Below are 21486 nucleotides of genomic sequence, written 5' to 3' on the forward strand. Positions count from 1 at the left end.
TCAATATCACAGTTGATCATGTTCATCTAACAGCGGGAAGCCAAAATTGTGCTCGCGATTAATATTCGATTAATTGTGCAGCCCTAACGTGAAGTGATGAGACCATAAAATGCTGAAAACAAGGGATGCAGGCTGAAGTGAGTCCCTTCAGTTCAACCTCTCCTCAACCGTGGCTGTTTCCCCAAAGTGCTTTATGAGATGTTAAAGGGCTTCAGGCAGTCTCTTCATTAAAAACAACCCTCTGGGCCCACGTTGAAGACGCTTTACTTCTAAACTGGCCTGCTGTCATTAGAAAACAACCACCAGGGCAGTCGACTCTCCTCCCATGCGCCAGTTGCTCCTTAATGAAAAACAGCAGCTTGCTTAAGCTCACACGTCTCACATCCATAAACCACTGATCGAGCTTTCCTCCTCGCAGCTGGAGGGACCCAGCGGAGGCATTAGCTCGAAGTTGTCAGAACGCCACTGGAATGGATCAAAGCTCTGTGTGGTAAAGAAGCCTCCGATGACCATTTAAAGCACTCCAACGCCATAGAGCGGCCCGCTCGAATTTGAGTGACTGGGTAACAAGGCAGCAACAACCTGTGTTTATGGTGATATGGGGGAGATGGAGAGGAGACAGGTGTGAGAGGAGGAGAGCAGGGAGGTTTTCTGACTGACAAGGTCACCATCACTCGCTCCATGAGTCAAGGAGGTTTTTCAGCAGGATCGAGGGGTGACAGCAGGTTACTGGTGCTAGGTGACAAAAAAGTATAGTCAACTAAAATGAAATGAAAGTATGCTGTGAAAATATTTTTAGTAAACTGAAACTAAAAACTATATCCTTTAAGAAAAATAAAACTAAACTGAAACAATATTGCCTGGGTAAAAAAACTAATACAAATAAAATAAAAAATGCACATAAATTCAATTCAGTTTTGTTTTTTAGTTATAACATATCACTACCGAAAAAAAGAGACATTTTCAATGGGGTCCCTTGACCTCTGACCTCAAGATATGTGAATGAAAATGGGTTCTATGGATACCCACGAGTGTCCCCTTTACAGACATGCCCACTTTATGATAATCACATGCAGTTTTGGGCAAGTCATAGTCAAGTCAGCACACTGACACACTGACAGCTGTTGTTGCCTGTTGGGCTGCAGTTTGCCATGTTATGATTTGAGCATATTTTTTAGGCTAAATGCAGTACCTGTGAGGGTTTCTGGACAAGATTTATCATTGTTTTGTGTTGTTAATTGATTTCCAATAATAAATATATACATATATTTGCATAACGCAAGCATAATTGTCCACTCCCATGTTGATAAGAGTATTAAATACTTGACGAATCTCCCTTTAAAGGTACATTTTGAACAGATACAAAATTAGCGATTTAATTTGCAATTAATTGCGATCAAATATCTTAAGCGATTGACAGCACTAATTATAACCTTGTTGTGAACATTGGGAAGTAATAAATTATATTAAAAAAAAAAATTTTTTTTTTTTTTTTTAAACACTTTTAAGGGCAACAACTAACAATAATTTTCATTATCAATTAGTCTAAATTTAGTCGTTTGGTCTATACAATGTCAAAAACAGTGAAAAAATGTCCATCTAAATTTCTCAATACCCAAGGATATTCAGTTTACTATCATATGATAAAAGCAGCTAAATCTCACATTTGAGGCGCCAGGTTAACCAATTATCGTTTCAACTCATTTTAATCTAAAAGACAAAAATCACAACACACTATAATACAGGCCATCTTCACCCAGCGAGTCTGTGATTGCAAATGAAAGCATAAATTAGATTTTCCTCTCAGTTCACAGGCTATCTGATCAAAAGTTCAGGAGGGTCAGTTAGTGAATGCAGTCCTAACCTCGCTGTCACCAGGAACAAAGCCCACTGGCGCTGGCTTCTCTGCAACAACATACCCCAGTGTGTGTAGCCCAACACATCCAATCCTGCTTGTCCAAATAATCATTAACCTGTTCAGCCCTGAGTAAATATTTTAAGAACCTCTGTAAACTAGAAGGTAAATACACACCTCAGAGATGTGGAGGTAAACACATACATACATACGCAGCGTAAAGAGGGGGAGGTTTGGGGTGGTGTGGCACGCAGATTTCATTGTTCTTGAGCTTAGATGAAAACAATGAGGTCATCCCTTTTGTGTACACATGGCATTCTCACACATTCTGCTGCATACAGCCAGCAAAGCATGATGGGATGAACCCAGTGAAAGGCTGATGTACTTTAACCAAACATTTGGTCTTTACAAAGCCATGAACCTGAAATCTATCAAACCCGACAATGGAAAGTGGACTCAAGGCCATCACCTTAAGCCAAGCCAAAACACTCCCCTTGCTGGATGAGCACAGTGAGCAGAGAGGTTCCAGTGAGCACTACAGATCATGACAGGCCACTTTCCTGTTTTGGTTTCTGCTTCCACCACCTGCAAGCCAGATGTTGAAAATCTGGGCATTGTGACCTCATTTTTCTGGTTTAGCCTAAAAGAAAATCGTCTGCAGGTCCACTTGAATCCGATCTTCTAGCCTAGTTTATGTCTGTGGACTAGGCAGTGGAATCAACAGAATAAGCCGACGAATCAACTGGCCAATTAATCAATTTATTGATTAACAGAAAATTAAGATAATAATCTTTTTTTTTTAGGTTTTTAATATCATTCTGTAGCTCCCCGCTGGTGCTCCTTTTGTTTTCAAATCCAAACATTTTGGTCAAAGTACGTATGTTTTAGCGTCAAAATGCTAGTTTCTCAAGCTTTTCTAGAAATGATCTGACGTAGGTTTCTGCATGATGATGCTGCTACATACTGTATACAGTATATATACACATCCTTATAGTCAGTGTATTAACATTACATACAGTAACTTAGATGGCGGTGGAAGTTTGGAGAAGCAGACTGAGGTCCCGGCACGGAAGTTAAGCAATGTACTGCCTTGGATGCCACGTTAGTTCAGATCCGTAAGGCACACAATAACACCAACAGACCAGCAACTCCTGTGTTCTGAGAGTTAAAATGACTGTTTTGTGAATGTAGTCTGGTCTGGTGGCTTTGAAGACATCGATATAACTTAGCTTCAGTTGTCCATCGGAAAGAGCTGTCTGATGGCGAGGTAAAGCTGTGAAAATATTCTAAATATTGCGTACACATAAACTGATATCGATTTTTTTTTGGTGGCTAATAGCCGTTTTTCTGCTGCTCCCGTCCACAGTCGCTTTACCTCGCCATAAGACAGCCCTTTGAAGCCATTATATAGCCCGTTATATCGCTCTCTTCAAAGCCACCAGACTACATTCACAAAAGAAGTAATTTTATCATGCAGAACATGGGAGTATACATACAACCCCACTTCAAAACATCCTAACCAACCCTTTCAGTTATTTCCAAACCAAGCACAGCTAACTTTGACTCAGCTAGTGCTGGTGTTCACATTATTCATAACCTTATTGATTAGCTTTGATTAGCTCACTCTGGTAACCTACGTCACTGCTTTTTTGCTAACGGCTGAGTGAGCGTATCCATTTGAAAAAACAGAACAGTATGCAGATGGACATGAGCCAGTTCAAGTTCCTAAAAAGTTCAGATTATCTGCTTTTTGTTTTATATAATTGTGAATTAAATGCCGTTGAGTTTTGAGCTGTTGGTCAGACAAACAAGCAACGTGAAGCCTGAACTGTGAAGGCTATTTTTCAGTATTGTCAGTCATGATAAATAACAAAATATAGTCCAGTCCAAAACATAATTGCTACAAAATGAGCATCATATCCGGCTCCTAACAAGTGTCATTGAGGAATTCACTGCTATCAGCATTATCTCTGGCTTTGTGTCAGTACATGGATCTGCAAAGCAGGAAGACTGTTGAGGGTTCAGCCAAAAGCTGCTGATCTCAGTATGCCAAGATGGATTTATGTGTTTACCTCCGCTGGCACAATCCAGGACCTCCTTGGAACCCACAAACCCAAGCAAGATGACTTTCATTACGAGGATCCATCAGAGCTCTTTTTTCTCCTTGGAGCATTATTTTCTAAGTGAAATGAAATCTATGAAAATGCACTGAATATGCGTCATTTTATTTAGACTGTTTACCAAATGCAACTTTTCTTACAGCAGTCTTTAATCTAGATCCAATGTCGTTCTGTACAATAAGACTTTTATACCAGCTAAACAGTAGATATGCTTTAATACGGAACTGGATATTTCTACACAAACACTGGCATGAAACCATCTCAAACTGAAAAGAAGCTTGTAGACAACCACTTGAAGAATCACGGTTAGCAAGCTACCAACAAGAAACATCCATATATCCATTTTCTGTCTACTATGTTCAAGGTCGTAGGAGGCTGGAGCCATTACTATGCACTCAGTGCATGCTGTGGTATGTTAAAAGCCCAATTCATACTAGGATACAATATATATAAAGTTATGTTGCCAACACTGTCAGATAAATATGATCAAACCACATTGACACATTGATTGTCCTGACGAGGCAGCTTAGCTTAGCTTAGTTAAACTCTTGATAAATAACAACTTAGGATGTTTTTTCCCAAACTTGAAACCATGTTTTCATTGGCCTTAACACTACACCATGGTCAGATCACCTATCTGTCACAGGGCGACATTGATCCACTATGGTACTTATAGTTGTGGTGTATAATAATGATTCTGGTAGAGAGTTGATAAGGAGCATTGGTTATTATGGAAAGCAGAATTATTACCAACAAAACCGCACATAAACTTTGTATTGAAAAAAGCTCTTCCTTTAAAAACGGTCCACTTATGAGCTTTTGACAGATTCCCCTTTTCATAACTGACATTTTAAAGTATCTTGAGCTAAACCACATCCCTGCCTGAAATGTGAGTTCCAGTATCTTAACATAACTCCCAGGCAGCCGCATTACCAGAAACATCAACATGGCCACAAGATTATCTGTTTGGTTTGCTGTGGCTCAGTGGGGCATTATAGCCAAGGAAGAGAACTCAAACTGACAGTGAAATCACAGAGACTGTCAATTACGGCGCACTTAATGAATCATTTTCAAGGACGGGAAACAACTCTGTTGACTTTAAAGCCAGATTTTTCTCTCCGAGCCGCTTCTTCACGCTGCGGCGGATCTGCAATGTGTGGTATGACACAGAAGAAGACAACATCCCTTATATCATCTTCTTCTTCGTCACATAAAAGCGCAACTGCTTCAAAACTTGCTGATAGTTTTATACACTGCATGCAGCCATTTGATCAAAAAAAGAAAACTTACTGCCAACAGATGACAGCTTTCCCAACTTCAAGTAGTAACCGTTTCTTTTAGATCAGAGAGGCGACTCCAATCCAGCAGTGATGAACAATGACCAGGATGTGTTTTCCTTTAATCCTGCGCCTACTTGTGTGATTGTCGTCAGAGGAGGTTTCCCTACAGCGGCATATGAAAAAAGCAGGAATTGGTTAAGGAAATAAATTGCATATTTTACAAACTACATACACAGCCTGTTGAACATCTAAACATTTGTCAGAACTTAACTATTAACTGACTGAAAAGTAAAACCTTCAGACTGAATTGCAATTGCCTGATCATGTGTGAATATACGTACAGTATATATCCAGCTTGGTCGCACGAAAAGGCGTGTGAATGACGCGATAAGGCGCAAGGCAAAAGTGTGTAATAAGAACGCCGTTCTTGCTTTAGGCGTGTCATTTTCACACCATGTCGTCTGTACTGGCTGCAATGTAAATGCATCTGCATAAATATGCTACACTCAGAGCTAGTGACGTGGGATAAAAAGTGAGAAAGACGGCTTATGGTGGGTTGGAGGGGAGGTGGATGAGTCCAACAAACACAGGACTTTCAACCAGGGGACCGGTGTTTTGCAAGTTACGTTAGTGGCGTTTGTCACGTGTTTTCTAGTGGCGTTTGTGGCGTGTTTTCCATACTTATGTTACGTTGTTTACATACGTATTTTACTTAGTTTACTTATTTTGAGGCCATCCATGACATTTTTCCTAAACCTAGCTAAGTGGTTTTGTTACCTAAACCTAAGAAAGTGTTTTTCTTGCCCCCTGCTGGTACTGCACCTTCATACACACATAAACGTGACACTGACCCGCTGTTCTCTGGTGGACAGGCGGGTCTATTACACGCTTTGCCGTGATATCGAGTTGATATATCAGTATTTCAAGATCGTATTTTTGGAGCACTCTCCTCCCTTTTCATTGATTATTCATTATTCATTATGAGGACAGTAGTGTTGACTCACTGGCCAGCTTGGACCCACTAAAGATAAGAAATATAGAGTATCATATAGATTCTGTTGCATTCATCAATTATAAACATAGTCTACAGTATATGCAGAGGACAGAAATGCTCTCTGCCCAAACTGAACTGTCTGTGTGCATTACGTAATACAATTGACCACGCTCAGATTTTGCGGTTTTTATCCGAATAATTCAGGCATCAAATCGAGAGGATGTCTCAGGCCATCATAATGCTTGGATGCCAACACAGTCCCATGAGGACGGGTCAAATGTTCCAGGGGCATATAAGTGATAAAAATTAGCCATGCTCCTTGAGTAACTGGACTGTCCTGGACAGCATGTTAGCCACTGCAAGATTATAGTACGTGATGAGTTATAACAACCACTTTGCTAGGATATTCTGTGTAAGTGCATCACCAGCAGGCTTGTTGACTATAAGTAGCCTTTTAACTTATAGTTACATGAACACAGCTTAGAGACTAGATATAATGCTGAAATGTAGCTGACATTGCAACAGCCTCTTGGATGAGCCTGCAGGGTCTACCTCTCCAATTAGTTTGACAGAATGGGTTTCTATTCATGTTAACACAATCTTCACTAAAATCTTTCATTGCATCCGACAGAACTCAGTTTGCATGCAGAGCTGATAGAATAGCTCAGAAGGAATAAGATGTCTAGTTGGCCTCGACTTAAATTATTTCAGTTCAAGGTCCACTAATCATAAAAAAAGGCTGATAACCATGCCAAAAAACAAAGGGCATTTAGGGCTCCACTTAACAAAGATGGGGGGAGAAAACTCTTGCATGCTTTGGACAGAATTAAAATCACAGTACATCTCTGTGAAAAACTAAACCCATCTGAGCGCAGCTTTAATAGCTAAAACATCCAATTACAGCGCCTCCTCAAGAAAACCTATCACATAATAAAAGTGATTTAATCTCTTAATAGAATATTCTTGCAAAACATTCTTCATTATCTTTTATCTCACATTATTCTACACTCAATATCTTACAAAGCCTAAAATGTATCCGGCTGAAGCTTTGCTCTAGAACTTATTTAGTATGATTGTTTGGTTCCAGATTTTGCTCCTGGTTCCAATTTACCAATCAGTTTAGGTGGCCCTGGATTCAGCGTGCAATGTGATGGACTATTTGACAATGGTTGCCAGGGTTACAGCTGGTTGAATTTATACTGACTGTTGCTATCAGATGTCAAGAGCAAGACTGCTGCTCTTTCTATTTTTTCAATTTCCTTTAACTATGCCCAAACACTGGCCATTAGTGATGTCAGTGTTTATTATCCGCACCCACCCGACCCATTAAAACAGCCAATCCACACCGCCCAACCCACGAAAATATGCGTTAATCAACCATGCGAACCCGACCCGCAAACCGCCAACTTTACGCATTATAGTAGCACTATTGTCAGGACTGAAGTCTGAGACAAGGACAGAGACAAGAGGCGGACACAGAGAGAGGGGAAGAGAAGATGGACTATTGCATGCAATGTTTCTGTAAGTTATTAATAACTTACTCGGAAAGCGGCTTTGTCACTTCTTGACCCGCCTGAACCGTATCACAATAACAAAGCATTGACAAATCCAAAACCAAACACAAAAGGCTGAGCTACTCTTAAAAAAAACTGCAACATAAAACATATTTAGAAACCATCATGCTAACAAACATATATTTTATTATATTATATTACAATTAATTCTAGGATGGAGAATGAGCTCAAGTTACCAAATATTAATTCTACGCAAGCCAATAACCCCAAATTGTACCAGAAATTCAATCTGGTACCAGATTGACAACAATCAAATCACATCTTCATCACATCCCATCTCATTGAGTGTTGAAATAGTTATGTAATTTCCTGACAAATATAGCTTGCATAAATTCCAGGTTGCAGCTCCACGCACTCAAACTAATTTTCCCAAAATGGCACAGCAGAGACAGCAACAATTAACAAATCCAACAGGGTCAGAAAAGCACTTCTACCAGAAATACCGGCCCAGGCAGCCGACAGTAGCAACATCCTTTTAGTCATCCAGCAAGACAGAAATCCGAGAGCTCGGTCTGCTTGGAAACAGATGGCGAGGCAGTTGGTGGGAATTTCGGCAATGCTCCCATACATGTTTGGGGATAAGATTTACAGTTCTCGTGCACAGTCGCGTTCTTGCGATGTCATCACGGTGGTCGAAGAGAGGAAAACATCTTGAGATAATCATCCATTTCACACACGAATGGATGCAGATTAATGAACACATGTTCCACCTGCACATGGCTTTTCAAACCAGACTGTTGTGCCTGTTCTCCCAGTTCTGCAAACTATTTACAACTAAATCACAGAATCATGCTTAACATTGTATGAAAATACATAAGCAGAGCTGTTGACTGCTTTTTGCAATATTTGTACTGGATATTCACCGCAGTGATGGTACAGACATTTAGTCATAAAGTTAACACAACAACGTACACTTTACAAGCAAAAGTGGCTAGTAATACTACTAGTAATACTAGTCACTTTTGGATTACAACTTGGAGCTATCTAAATGTACTTTTAACGGCGGTATCGCCAGTACTCATATTGGCAGATATCCCGAGTTGAGGTGTCAAAGTTGGACTGGTGCATCCGTAATAGAATTCTGTTGTCAAAAATAGCATCGTGGAGTGCAAAGTCTTTCCATCTTTATGTAAAAGCTGAGGTTTTAGCCGGTGTTAACTGCCCACCCTGGCTTGTACTATTGTAAGAATTATGGTTGCTAGCTACAATGCTGACAGTATTTAAGCGTGATTGTCATAATATCCAGGCTGTTCTCTCTCTCTCTCTCTCTGTCAGGGCTTTCCATCTGTACAGTATGTTCCTTCTGTTTATTTCTGCATGGATTAGCCTGCCTAGTCATTGTTTCATGATGTTTTTATAGATTTTTTCCTCATCTGTCACAACTGAAATCTGGGCTTCTTTTTTTTTATATATAATCCACGCTGCTTTCATGTGCTATAATCCACTCTTACAGCCCTAATTAAGAAGTTATTTCACCAGACAGAGAGGAGAAAATTGAGAAAGAGAAGGGGATTCAATACAAGGAAGATTTAGCTTTTTAAGTCCCCTCACCTCAGGTGGAACGGCTAAAATTAACTGGCTCTTCTGGTGCCCTTTCTTTCCTTCTCCGGCTGCTATGAAAGGCCCTGACACAGCCGACTGAAAGCCTCAACAGGGTTCCCCGTTTATCCTCTGCAAAAGACCACGGATCAAAAGAGATATGCAATTTCACATATCAGAGAGAACACCACCAGGGCTGTTTGTTAAGTGAAAACAATATGCTGGCTTGCACTTCAAATGTGTCAGAGCACACAGACCTAGGCTTTCTAACAACGCTGCACTCAAGTTCATCCCCTTCAGGGATAAATTATTTAAAAATATGTTCTGGATTTTCAAATCTCAGCAAAATAGCCAGACATGCCCCAACCATCTGTTGTATTAATAGAATGGTTACAAGTTCATCTGGCTTTATTATCATTCAAGATAGGTGGCTGTATGAAATGTAAACAAATAGACTTTGTTAGTAGTGTTAATTATCTTTGTATGATAGTAGTCTGAAGTTCCATATGCCAACTGTTTTCACTAGGGATGTCACAAAAACCCATACTTCAGTACCAAGTCAATGCCAAAATTCTGAAAACGTGACAGTACTCGTTCTTCTACAGTACCACAGGTACCGGGGATTGGGACTCGAGACTAACAGCATCCCATCGTCCCGGGGACGACAGACAATTTTCCTGATAATGCTAAATAGTGAACAGCAAAGCCGAGTTGAAATCAGCAGGAGGAGAGCTGGTTAACATTAGCTGTTAGCAGCCGGTGGGCAGCACAGTCCTGCTTGGCTAAATAACGGAACTAAAAGCTAACGTACGGATGTTACATTATGATGCATTCAAGCTCTATTCAGTAAAAATTGGGTGAAGGTAAATCATAGCGTTATCATGATGTACTCAAATGCAATCTTGTAAAATGCCATTTTTGGCGAGAAACTTGAGGCGGATCATCAGGGATTAATAATAAATTCGCAAAAAACAGTATGCAAATGGTAATACTGGAGTGTGTGCTGGAGTACATGGGATTTACTGTTTTGTTTTTACCGTGGTGCCGAATTGGTATTGAGAATCATGGAATTTCACTGGTATTGGTAACTACTACATTTCTGGTATCAAGACATCCCTAGTTTTGTCATTCATAGTGCAACTCAACATTTTCAGTGAAAGACAGCTAAGCATTTAAAAGACAGCTATGCTGATGGCCTTGTAAATGGTGCCGATGTTTGTGAAGTATTTCTTTTTGAGGTCTGCTTGCGAACAAACACCTCCCTAGAAAAGCTGTGCATTTCTTTCATCCTGTTTTCAACATCAGCCTTCACTACAAACAACAACCAATTTGTTCACAGGAAAGTCACCACTTGAGAGGGACACTAGTTGATCCACAACAGCAGTACTCTCACTCTCCCTTCCATCATCATACCTCTTCTTCTTGTACTCTGTCTACTATCAGACCTGACAAACATACCATATCTTGTTTGTAATGTGAATTATGCTTATAATGGTCAGTGCTAAATAGCTGGCGTAGAATCTTACAGTCATCTTGGAGGGATTCTGCTGCTGCAACTGCAGTTTACAGTGATGTATTTAAGATAACACTCTTGAAATAGGTCTTATTATGTTCAGGTTAAGGTAAAAATCGACACCGTATTTGAACAAGAAGACCACCTTTAAATTCTCTATGCAAGGGAACCCGATTTGCAAGGTCTTAGTAGTATTATTAAATCATTCTGCCCTGCAGTGTGATCTATTCACTGTTAACGAGTATTTTTGCTCTGGTATTTCTCAAGAGATGGCCCACCCCGAGACCTGAAGCAGAGGGAACTCACATTCCTATCTCCAGCATACACAGAGACAGAGGAGAAGGGGAGGGAGACAGAAACACAAGAGAAAAGGAGAAATGAAAACCAGGGAGAGGAAGGGGGAATAGGAATGGGAGAGAGACAGAAGGATAGATAAGGTGAGGGATGTTGACAGAAATGATGAGAATGTCAGAGTCCTGACATGCTTTTCCACAACAGGAAGGAATCGAGGCGAGAGGAAAAGGCACTGTCGGTGATGGGAGGAGAAAATCGTGGGAGGTGGAGAGTAAAGAAGTAGCGACAGAAGTGAGACAGAAGGGGAGGACGAGGCAGAGATGATGGAAAGTAGCCTGGTAAGGGAGGGGGCATAGTGAGAGATCGTAAACAGGTAAGAGCCCATTTTCAGCTCCTGAAAATGGCCAATGCATTGCATGTAAACAGTGAAAGTGCAAGCTGGCCAATAGGACTGCACAATTAATCCAATATTAAACACAATCACGATTTTGGCTTCCCACAATTAAAGCCTCCCTCCAGTGTATTTGGGCATTTTTGGCATGGTAATATTCCATATTTATTTGAGTCATTTTCTGACTCAGTTGATTAGCCACACTGTTTGTCAATTTTTTTTTGCCAAATAACTTAATATTGTGCTCAAAGTTAAAAAAAAAAGAAGGTTGTTGCTAAAATGGGAAGATGACGTATGACTATAGTAGAAGCTGCAGGACATACGTCATCCTCCAAACTGATAAATCTGTTAATCTGTCTCAGTTTGTCTTTCTAGTTGGATGTAGTTAGCGAGACTAACTCGTTGCATCAGCTAATTGAGGGTTTTCATTTTAGTTTTTAGTTTCCTCCACCTTACTTTTGTGTGTTTATTTTCACAATGGCATTTGTCTGTGCGGTGAACGGGTACAATCAACGCAGTGAATTACACAAAATCCCACCAGCAGACATAACAAAACACACTGACTGTCTCTCTCACGGGCTCTCTTCTTTACCGTCTTCTGTCGAGGATAAATTAACGGAAAGCAGCCGATACCGGAGGTTTGCGGGCCTCTAACAGGTCCGAGCGACGGGGAGCGCACAACTTTCAGCCCAAGAGAAATCCAGAGAAAAGTCCCGTTAGAGAAATAAACAAAACACAGCGCAGCCCGGTGTGGTGTCGGTGCTGGAGCTGAGGCGAGAGCGACTGATAATGGTGGACGGTGGACCTCCAAAACATCCCAAAACTGCATTTCAAATGGTGGACCTCAGCACCTGGCTGGTGGTGGTGCGGCTCCTCGGTGCAGCAGCAGCCAGAAGGCCGCCTCGCCAGGAGGAGACGGTAAAGAAGAGAGCGAATGAGAAAGAGTCGATGTGTTGCGCTTATTCTTGTCTCATTTGTGGTCTGATAAACAGTAAATTAATCTAAACTGGTTTAATCTAAACTAGGGTAAAAAACAATGGTTGCCATGGTAATGAATTACGTCTGACTATTAACCATACCCCCATTCTCTGTTAGATAAAGAACGTTAGCTAAGCAACAGGAAGTAAAACTGGCTGGAGGGGGGCTTTAAATGAACATGATCACCTACGGTATTGACGTTTAAAATGTGCGTTCTGTTCATAGAAAACTCCACTGCATATCAAATCAAGCGCTTCCAGCTAGCCACCAGCCAGCGGGATAAATATTATCTATACAATACTGTGTTTATGATTAAATTGAGCATAAAATTGTTCATCTAGCCTCTTAATGTTGCTCTCAAAGGGCACCAGATTTATGCATTTAACTTTAAAATGTAGCTAGCAAAAGGGTAGGGTGAATATTCCTGTATTTCTTTTCATATTGCAAAAGAAAATAGTCAAAATGACCAATTTTTCCCACCGCATGCAGCCCTAATTTGTACATCAGCAGGAATGCAGCACAGCATGGAAGTGAAAGCAGTGCTCTGTTTATTTTAATGTGAAAGTGCAGTAATAAAAATATGTTTTTGCTAAAATCAATGAATAATCGTGATCTCAATATTGATCAAAATAATCGTGATTATCATTTTAACCATAATCGTGCAGCCCTACTGGCCAGCTATGAGATTGAAATGTCCTCTTTTTCCTGACTTTGCATTTGCCAGATTTCTCTCTGTGTTTGCTGCCAAAAGCCTTGCCTGTTCCAGATAGGCCTAGGCTACACATTAGAGGATTTTTGGAAGAATGACCACATCCATGATCACAGTGCATCTGATACAAATTTAAAGCTGAAGAGTTTGCTTGCAAACACTAACTAAGGTCCTGGGAAAATCTACATTTGAAACTCCCAATAAGAGCCCCCACTGTGCCGACGCTGGTGAGGGTTGAAGCCATCCCGAAGACAAGTTTTAGCCAGCTGCTTAATCCAGGAACAACTAGAGAGATGTTACAGCTGCTCTACATCCCAAAAGCCCTTTGATAATCTTTTAGCTGCCCATCAGCAACCCTGACATTTTTCTTTTCTCCCACCTCCCCTGTAAATCGGCAGCTACATGTGTTACAAAACATGTGCGCCTCCACCTACACACTCAATTTCAATAGCCTACTTAATATTGTAAATGCAACACAGCCTCCAGATCTGCTCAGCCTTGGTATTCACAGGCACCGACAAGGGAGTGCTGATGGCATGTTCGACTGCAGTGCTAACACATGAGAGTTTTGGAGAGGGGGGTTTTGGACACAGCGGTTGCAGTAGCCAAAGCAAAGCGGACAAAGCCGCCTCGGAGAGAATCTATCTCTAATGCTGCTGTTGTGTTTCAAGTTGAGAATCTGACCCACCCCGGCCACCCGCTGAATAGAGATGAGATCTCTTTGACGTGTCCATTTAGGGCTTGTCAAAGGAGGAAGCAGTGTGTTTCTCTGTGTGTGTGTGTGTGTGTGTGTGTGTGTGTGTTTAAGCCCCCTGGGAGGCTGAAGCTGGTAGCCTGGGGGTAGACTCCACAGGTTGAGATGGCAGCAATAACAGAGGGGGGTCACTTACAATACGAATACCTCTCAGGGTATCATTAATGGCAGGGGAGAGCTCAGACTAACAAACTTGGATACAAGCTAACTTTAGTGAGTATTAGGACTTGTTTGAATTAACCTAGTTTTACTGAAAGAATGTAATTCTGTGGTCAAAGCCTTCATGGCAGCTCCATCCATACTTCCTGGGAGACTCACGTTTTTCTCCCTCCCTCTCCCGGTTTCACAATTTTCCCGCATTTCTCCCAATTTAAGGCAATTTTGTCACACCTTTTTTCCCCTATTCGTTATCTCAACATGTTTCTGGCACTGTACAGCGAGTATACAAGCCCCACTGTTTCCATCCGGGCGGCAATAGAGCTGCACCAAATGTCTTTTCCCGGTGGAGGAGAGCTGCTTGCTCGCTGCACATCACAGCAAAGCCAGCATGGCGTGGCTCAAGCCATTGGAAATAACGGGTTGCAGAGCGCAGTGGTGCCGTTGTCGTGTTTTGTCTAAAAGGGCCTTCAGTGAGTAAGAAAAGGAGGGGAAATGGAGAGTACTAAACAGGAAGTAAAACTGGCTGGAGGGGGGCTTTAAATGAACATGATCGCCTACGGTATTGATGTTTAAAATGCGCGTTCAGTAAATTCATCTAAACTGGTTTCATCTAAACTAGGGTAAAAAACAATGGTTGCCATGGTAATGAATTATGTCTGACTATTAACCATACCCCCCTTCTCTGTTTGAGAAAGAACGTTAATAAAAAAACAGGAAGTAAAACTGGATGGAGGGGGGCTTTAAATGAACATGATCGACTGCGATATTGACGTTTAAAATGTGCGTTCTGCTGATAGAAAACTCTGCTGCATATCAAATCAAGCGCTTCCTAAACTAACAGCTAGCCAACAGCCAGCGGGATAGATATTATCCACACAACCAATGTGTTTATGATTAAATCGAGAGCATAAAATTGTTCATCTCGCCTCTTCATGTTGCTAACCTTGCTCTCAAAGGGCACCAGATTTATGCATTTAACTTTATGTATGTATGAATGAAAACTGATTAATATTTGCCTAGTTTATACTAGAGAAGTTCACGCCAGAGGGGCGAATTATTCAGTTTTCTTTCCTGAGAATTAAAAGTCAAACTAAAAGTAGGCTTATTTCACAAAAAAATGCTTTGCAGTGTACTTATTATTTTGTTATTTTCATTCTTTAAAAGTCACCACAAAGCAGGAAACAAAGTCTCTGAAACTCACATTTCTCTCTAGGGGACAACCCCCACCAGCTCTGGTTTTGAAATCTTCCCTATCTTTGAGATCTCTAAATGTAGCACTGTGTTACATCACTATTAAAATCTGACTAGACTACACAGACGGCCATTTTGATTAATGAGACTGGTATTGACAGAGCACTGGGTAAAAAAACATGCTTCAACTTCATATTTGATTTCCTGCAAGTTTCGTGCAAACAAATGCATTGTTTTCTCCAGTAGCAGATTCACATTTCACTGAGCTAGAGGTCTGATTTTGCAGAGAAACAAATCATAAACTTTCCCTGAAAAAAAACACACACACCTCTCTGGAAGACTTCTATGTGAATCCACACATGCAAAATGTCCAAAACAAACCCATGCAAATGACAACACAAGTCATGAGCTTCAGAGAGAGAAGAGCTGCTTCCTTCACCACAAGTGTCTGCCAGTAAAAAGATGGACAGTGAGGTTGAGATGGACAGGAAACCCTCCACACAGGAGAGCACTGCAGCTATAGCCATCCCAATTATTATACCCATATGCATTGTTTTCTCCAGTAGCAGATTATGCATAATAAATAACATTTAACTGAGCTAGAAGTCTGGTTTTGCAGAATCATAAACTGTCCCTGAAAAAAAATCAACACACACATTGTCACACCTCTCTGGAAGACTTCTATGTGAATCCACACATGCAAAATGTCCAAAACAAACCCATGCAAATGACAACAAATTGCACTGCAAGAGCTGCTTCCTTCACCAGAAGTGTCGCCAGTAGAACGATGGACAGAGAGGTTTGAGATGGACAGGAAACCCCCCACAGGAGAGGACTGCAGCTGTAGCCATCCCAATTATTATACCCATGCAGGGAGACTAAACCAAACAACGATTACCTTTTATCTGATGCTCATTTTGCTGGGTTTCCTGTTTCTTTAAGAGTATATAAACTGTGGGTTGTTGTTATTCTGGAGAGGAGAGGCATGAATGGAGGCTTGATAATCTAAATGTTTATAGCTAATGACGTGATTGATGAAAGAGCTGGCAGTAAGGGGCTGCTCCAGTAGCAGATTATGCATAATTAATAACAACATTTTTACTAAAGCTAGAAGTCTGGGTTTGCAGAAATCATAAACTTTCCCTGCAAAAAAAACACACAGTCACATCTCTCTGGAAGACTTCTATGTGAACCCACACATGCAAAATGTCCAAAAACAAACCCATGCAAATGAACAAACAAGTCATGATCTTCAGAGAGAAGAAGAAGAGCTGCTTCCTTCACCACAAGTGTCGTCGTTCACCAGTAAAAAGATGGACAGAGAGGCTTGAAATGGACACAGGAGAGCACTGCAGCTATAGCATCACAATTATTATACCCAAATGCATTGTTTTTTCTCCAGTAGCAGATTATGCATAATTAATAATAACATTTTTACTAAAGCTAGAAGTCTGGTTTTGCAGAGAAACACAATCCTAAACTTTCCCTGCAAAAAACACACACACACACCTCTCTGGAAGACTTTCTATGTGAATCCACACATGCAAATGACAACACTGCAAACAAGTCATGATCTTCAGAGAGAAGAAGAAGAAGAGCTGCTTCCTTCACCACAAGTGTCGTCGTTCACCAGTAAAAAGATGGACAGAGAGGCTTGAAATGGACACAGGAGAGCACTGCAGCTATAGCCATCCCAATTATTATACCCAAATGCATTGTTTTTTCTCCAGTAGCAGATTATGCATAATTAATAATAACATTTTAACTAAAGCTAGAAGTCTGGTTTTGCAGAGAAACAAACTAAACTTTCCCTGCAAAAAAAACACACACACCTCTCTGGAAGACTTTCTATGTGAATCCACACATGCAAATGACAACACTGCAAACAAGTCATGATCTTCAGAGAGAAGAGCTGCTTCCTTCACCACAAGTGTCGTCGTTCACCAGTAAAAAGATGGACAGAGAGGCTTGAGATGGACACAGGAGAGCACTGCAGTTATAGCCATCCCAATTATTATACCCATATGCATTGTTCTTTCTCCAGTAGCAGATTATGCATAATAAATAACATTTAACTGAGCTAGAAGTCTGGTTTTGCAGAATCATAAACTGTCCCTGAAAAAAAATCAACACACACATTGTCACACCTCTCTGGAAGACTTCTATGTGAATCCACACATGCAAAATGTCCAAAACAAACCCATGCAAATGAACAAACAAGTCATGATCTTCAGAGAGAAGAAGAAGAGCTGCTTCCTTCACCACAAGTGTCGCCAGTAAAACGATGGACAGAGAGGCTTGAGATGGACAGGAAACCCTCCACACAGGAGAGGACTGCAGCTATAGCCATCACAATTATTATACACCATGCAGGGAGACTAAAACCCAACAATAACCTTTTATCTGATGCTCACTTTACTGGGTTTCCTGTTTCTTTAAGAGTATCTAGAATGAATGCAATGCATGAATGGAGGCTGGATAATATAAATGTTTAGCTACAGACGTGGTGCATGAAAGATGGGTGCAGTAAAGTGAACTTTTAGTGTAGTTTTCCCTCCTGAAATCATTGCATGGATCACATGCAAGAGAGCGTCCACTCACCTTGTATTAATGTCCACCTCGAGAGGGAAAATAACGCTCTCTCTGCTCAGACACCGTCACCAGCAGTACAAAGATGAAAACGAACCGGCTGTGAAGACTCAGCAGCAGGAAAACCTGTGAATATCTTCACCTTTTCGTGCCTGTTGTTGTCCGTTGCAGACAGACCTCCTCCTCCTCTCTCTCTCTCTCTCTCTCGGGTTTGTTTCAAATCAGAAGTTCATCCAAAGTTGCAGCGGTTGCAGCTCCGCCTCGATGACGATGAGGTCACCTCCTCTCAAACACTCAACTCTCGCGACACGATACGGAATCAGAGCTGGCCGCGTAATTATAGGCTGTGTAGTCTCGCGAGAGTGGAGACAAAAAAGGAGCTGGTGGTGAAAGGATGGGAGAGAGAGAGAGAGAGAGCGTTGCTCTGGCAACAGAATCGGATGGGGCTTTTTTTTTCAGTGACAGCTTTTCTCCTCCTCGAGCAACTGGTGGGTTTGTGTGGCAGGTTTTGGTGTTGATGAAGACTGCACATGATGAGATGATGGTTTCAGCTGGTATTGCATCATCTATTTCAGATTGCATACAGGTATATGACAGCATAACTGGACAGGTATCAGATGCAACAGATAGCTTTAGCTGGAAGGTTTGTTATTATGAATTATGGGTCCCTTGACAATATCATGCTGACTGATTTATGACATCATGATAAGAACAAAATGATGTATATGGTTTTAAAAAAACACTAAAAGAGCATTACTTAAAGGGACTGTTTGTAACTTTCAGAATTGCTTGTTAACAGCGACACCTGTGGACGTTAAGTCAACGAAAGTCAGCGTCGGGCTCGCGCTTGTGCTCGCTCTACATAGACATGAACGAGCATCGCTCAAAACAGTGAGGCAACACACGTCAGCTAAAACCACGATATCACTCTATATTTCAGCTGCTTGGCAGTAATGTTAGCTGACCAGACGAAGGTCTCTCCATGAATCACTGCTGATCCTAGTGCTGGCTTTTCCTGCTTCAGCCCCGCTGCTTCAGCCTCCGGGTCCCTGCGAGAGACGATAACGTTTCTCGCTGCAGAGCTCCGTCACTTCACAAGACACGGGAAACCTCTGTTGGTCTGGAGGAGCTGCAGCAGCTATTTCTGCACAAACGTCCACTGTACATTCACTAGATATTCTCAGAGCTACTAACTCTTCTGCAGTGAGTAGTGTGCGCGCATGCACGTATAGAGGTGGAGCGAGACAGCGAGAACGCACGCGGTGTGTGAGTGAAGACAAGCAGGCAGAGGAGCAGAGACTCCGGCCACACGCGAGCACGCATGGGATCCCGCCCCGTTAGATTTATACATGTAAGAAGTTACAAACAGTCCCTTTATGAAGAAACTTTAGTAATTAATAAGTATTCTTGGGTGTGTAAGGGTATTATAGGCATTCCATGTTAAATGATGATATTTATCTGTTAGATCATGATAGATTCAGTCGGAGCCTTTCTATTTTCTTTATGTTTTTGATATTTAAACTGTGTCACTTGTTATTGTTTTATTTACAGTTGACGTGTATTACGATGTGTTATGTTAGTGTATGATGAGTAGTGTGAATGTGTATTTTTATATTGTCACCATGTAAACTATGTGGACCCCAGGAAGAATAGCTGCTGCTATGCAAAAGCTAATGCTGATCTAAACAAACAAACAAACAAACAAACAGTTATATTGTGCAGCACTTCATATAGCTGCATAGTTTAGAACAGTCCACTCAGCTTGAAGGGTCACTCTTGACCTTGGAAACTAGCTGACAAAAAATATTCACTCTCCTTTTAGCCCCGTTTTGGTTTCCGCAAGAAATGTATGGGCTAGATGTTTGTCTTTCTTTGTAAGACACATTCAGAACTTTTTTTTAAGTAAAAGCACCAAAAGCACAAGCATAACCGAATTAAATATAGTTACTTATATTCAACATTTTTACATAATGCATTCATGTCTAGGGAGCATTTTGATGCTGAAGCTGGTTGAGGTGGACCAAATAATAATTACTTACTATCCTAAACCCCTGAAAAGAAGTGGTAAAGTATAAAGTAGCAGAACATCTAAAAGGATACTCCAACGATTTGGCGATGGATGTCTTTTTTTATTCCATGCATTCTTCTCCCTTGCCAAACCCTGTCGCCTACATTACCCACAATGCAACTCTGCTGCCGACAGTTCAGTCTGGGATTTGGGTGTGTTATGCTCGTAGTGGCTAATGTAGCCTCAAACAGAGATGAGGAGCTACAGAGGTCAGATAAGCTTGCTGGTTTCTAACTCCACACCTCCAGATTTTTTTATTTTCAAACTTGTAATCTTCAGATCCAACTAGGTGACTCACATTTATCAGACTTCACACAGCTCCCTCTAGAGCCACAAAAGGCGTATATGACTTTTTTTTTTCACATCTGCAATGATGCTCCTCAAGACCTGTAAAAAGACTCTTACTGTACTTGAGTCATTAATGGATTACTGAATGGGCCAACTGGGCTCTGGCTCAGGGGCCCAACAGGTGGCCCCACGAGCCAGAGCCTCCGTTTGAAGTTGTGAAACAACCAAAAGAGAGAATACAACCACAAAGAGACTCAAAACAACCACAGAGATGCAAATTGACCAAAACAAGACACAAAATTACCAAAAAGAGACAGAATACGACCAAAAAGAGACGCAAAATGACCAAAAAGAGACAGAATACAACCACAAAGAGACACAAAGCTAACACAGTGACATGAAATGACCAAATCAAGACACAAAATAATCACAGAGACAGAACATAACAACAGAGCGATGCAAAGTTACCACAGAGACGCAAAACATCTACAAAAAGACACAAAATAACCAAAAAGAGACAGAGTACGACCAAAAAGAGGGTCAAAATTTCAACAAAAAGGGATGCAAAACAACCAAAAAGAGACAGAATACAACCACAAAGAGATGCAAAACAACCACAAAGAGACACAAAACTACCACAGTGACATGAAATGACCAAAACGAGACACAAAATAACCAAAAAGAGACAGAATACAACCAAAAAGAGGCGAAAATGACTACAAAGAGTTTCAAAAAGTCCAAAAAGAGACAGAATACAACCACATAGACGCAAAAACATCCACAAAGAGACACAAAACGACCAATAAGAGACACAAACTAACTAAAAAGAGACACAATACGACAAAACATAGGCGCAAAATGACTACAAAGAGATACAAAACCACCAAAAAGAGACATAAAAAGATCACGAAGAGATGCAAAACATCTACAAAGAGACACAAAACGACCACACTTACTTTTTGATCTGTGACGATGGCCTCCGAGCATCCCTGAGATCACAACCAGTGAGACTCCTTTATTAAAACCTGTTCAGAGTAATGTAATGTTTACCGATGTACCTTTGTTGTGGTTGTTTATGCCATCAAACAAACAGCTGCATCGTGGCATAAATAATAAAACACATCACATTCTCCTACACTTTGTGCCTGAGGATTATTGAAAGACCCACCAGACATTAAATGTCACAAAGA

The 21486-nt window shown here is 41.0% G+C and overlaps 1 protein-coding gene across 1 annotated transcript in view; it reads right to left on the reverse strand.

Moving 5' to 3' along the window:
• The window catches only part of sipa1l1 (signal-induced proliferation-associated 1 like 1), a 101972-nt gene extending 83723 nt beyond the window's left edge, over positions 1–18249 (reverse strand). Inside the window, 2 exon segments of the mRNA XM_037750371.1 lie at positions 5266–5418; positions 17953–18249. The gene's annotated coding sequence lies outside the window, so the exon portion shown is untranslated.
• Between the last annotated feature and the right edge of the window lie 3237 nt (positions 18250–21486).

Source organism: Sebastes umbrosus, chromosome 18, assembly GCF_015220745.1.
Source record: "Sebastes umbrosus isolate fSebUmb1 chromosome 18, fSebUmb1.pri, whole genome shotgun sequence".
Lineage (NCBI taxonomy): Eukaryota > Metazoa > Chordata > Actinopteri > Perciformes > Sebastidae > Sebastes > Sebastes umbrosus.